Here is a 2,515-nt window from a genome sequence, read left to right as displayed (position 1 = left end):
AGCACAGCCCTGTGGACACTGAGCGCTCAGAGTCTGGTGCAGGCGGAGCCGCTCACCCCCGGTGGCCCCAGGGGAAGGGCCGGCTGCTGCTGCTGCTGGCCGCACCCCGACAGCACGCCCAGCCCGAGCAAACCTGCAGGGACCACACGGGTCGCACCCGGGGCTGCAGGAAGGGGGGCTGAAGCTGTCGTCCCTCCCACTGGCCGGCCGCTCCTCCCCGTCCACCCCCAGACTCACCGAGAGAAGGTGCTGGGCTGCTGTCCCCACTCTCGTCCTGCCCCTGCTGGACCTGGTGTCCCCACTCCCAAAGACAAAGATAAGAGAAGCCCCGCTTTAACCCCTGATGACAATGCCCCCACCCGTGCAGATTCCAGTCACTAAGCCTGAAATAACCTGTTCATAGAAGCGGATCCCCGACCAGGCCCGAGCCCCCTCCCAACGAGGTTGCCTCACGGCAGGTCCCCTGCACGGGTGCCTCCGAATCACCACATTCAGGTTTGTTCTGCCTCTGCCCCTGGGTGTGTGGCCCACGTCTTCTCCCCCATCCCGGACCTCTCAGCCCCCTGGGTGATGCGTCCCCAGACCCCGCCTGGCACACCCACCTTAGCCTCCGCCTGTTGCCCCCACACCTTCTGGGGCTGGTTCTCCACCGGGCCCCCTGCAGCCTCAGCACGTTGGAGGGGGGCTTTGTTCAGGAAGCCCCACTGGCCACCCCCTCTTGGCCAGGTTAAGGGTCCTCTGCCCAACCCTGAGCAGGGGCCAGCACGTAGCACTTGGCTCTGTGCTTACCTGTCACATGTCCCCTACACGAGTGGTCTGGGCGGCCATCCTGTATCTCTACACACACACCTGAAAGCAGGTGTCCGGGAGCACACGTGTTCAGCAAACCTTTGCCAAATGAAGGATGGTATCTGCCCAGGCCACTGCCCAGGCCACACACATGACATTAGGGGTGGTAGGAGCCCATGACAGAGGGTCCCCCGAAGACACTTGATCACCTCCTTCCTATAATTCTGCTCCTTCCATTCTCTCCCCAGACCCCCTTGGGCAGGCTCCAAAACGCTGACTGCGTGTTTATCTCTGTCGGGCACATAATAGGCGCCCAATCAAAGCACTCTCGGAATGAAAGGCAGCCTGGGGGCGCCTGGGTGGCTCAGTCGTTATACGTCAGACTCTTGATTTCGGCTCAGGTCATGGTCTCACGGTTTGTGAGTTCCAGCCCCGCATCGGGCTCCACGCTAAAAGCGTAGAGCCTGCTTGGGATTCTCTCCTCTCTCTCTGCCCCTCCCTTGCTTCCTCTCTCTCTCTTTCTCAAAATAAACAAATAAACATTAAGGGCAGGCTTCCATAAGGTGATTCAGTTTATTGGGTCATTTACAGACCCGATGACCATGGACGGGAGGGAGCTTCAGTCTTGCCCTCGTCATAGCGCAGAACGCATGGGAATCAAAGTACTGCCACGGATCTGTCTGGAAAGTCCTCCGTTTATAATTTGGACAAATCGCTCTGTATCCTCTCTCAATGCATGTCTGCGTGCAATGTGCCTCAGGGAGGTATTGATTTATTTTCTGTTGTGAGAATAGCACCTTGTGAGTGGCTGCCCCACGCAGGTGCAAGGATGTGGCCCTCCCGGGGCAGCAGAAGCACCCCGAGTGCACTCCTCCTCCAGACGGGACTCCCATGCTCGTCCGTGGGAGCAGGGGAGCCCGGAGGGAGCCTCACTTCTTCAGGTCCCCTGGTCGTGCCTCAGTGACAGAGCAGGATCCCAGGGGGAAGGGAGACAAATAAGCAGAGATGCTGGTCGTGGGGGCAGGGAGGCACCAAGGGCTCCACGCACAGGGCTAACGCTGCCCCAGGCCAGGGGTAACCTCCGAGCGAGCCAGGGGAGGTGAGCAGGTGGGGTAGAATGGTCCCCTGGACGGGACGTGGGTTCTAGAGTCAGATCCACCTGAGTTCAAAGCTCCGCCCTGAGAGAAGCAGCCGTGTGGCCTGGGCACAGACAGAGAAAGCCTCTGGGCTTCAGTTTGCTCACCTGCAAACACCTGGGGGAGTGGGGGTGTTTGTACGGCATCCCCCCCCCCCCGGGGAACCAGGCTCCCCGAACGAGCCGTGGGTCCTGATGACAGCGTCCTCAAGCCCCTCCCCCCACAAGAAGGAGGCGGGGCCGTCCCCAGAGCAGGGCCGGAGCCCACGTGGCTCTGAACACAGGCCGCCGGTTGGAGGCATGGCTCCAGGAGACCCTGCTGGTGCCCGGGGACCGCCTCCCTCTCCTCCTGCACACGGAGCTGCCAGGTCTCCAGCCTCCCTTTCTGTAGAGGAGGCCACGTGTCTGCAGGCCGGCGGACGGTGAGCAGAGAGACCGACTCTGTTCAAACCTTCCCGAAGGAGCCCCTCCCTCCACGGGCTTCCCCCTTCTGGCGGCCGGGATGGAGAAGGTGCCCTGGCGGGCCTCGAGGATGATGCGTTGGAGGGGGAGAAGATGAACCACTCGGGAAGAACGGCTCCCGGATCAAGC

The sequence above is a fragment of the Lynx canadensis genome, chromosome C1 (genome assembly GCF_007474595.2).
Source record: "Lynx canadensis isolate LIC74 chromosome C1, mLynCan4.pri.v2, whole genome shotgun sequence".
In the NCBI taxonomy this organism is placed as follows: Eukaryota; Metazoa; Chordata; class Mammalia; order Carnivora; family Felidae; genus Lynx; species Lynx canadensis.
Note: the sequence above shows the minus strand (reverse complement) of the source record.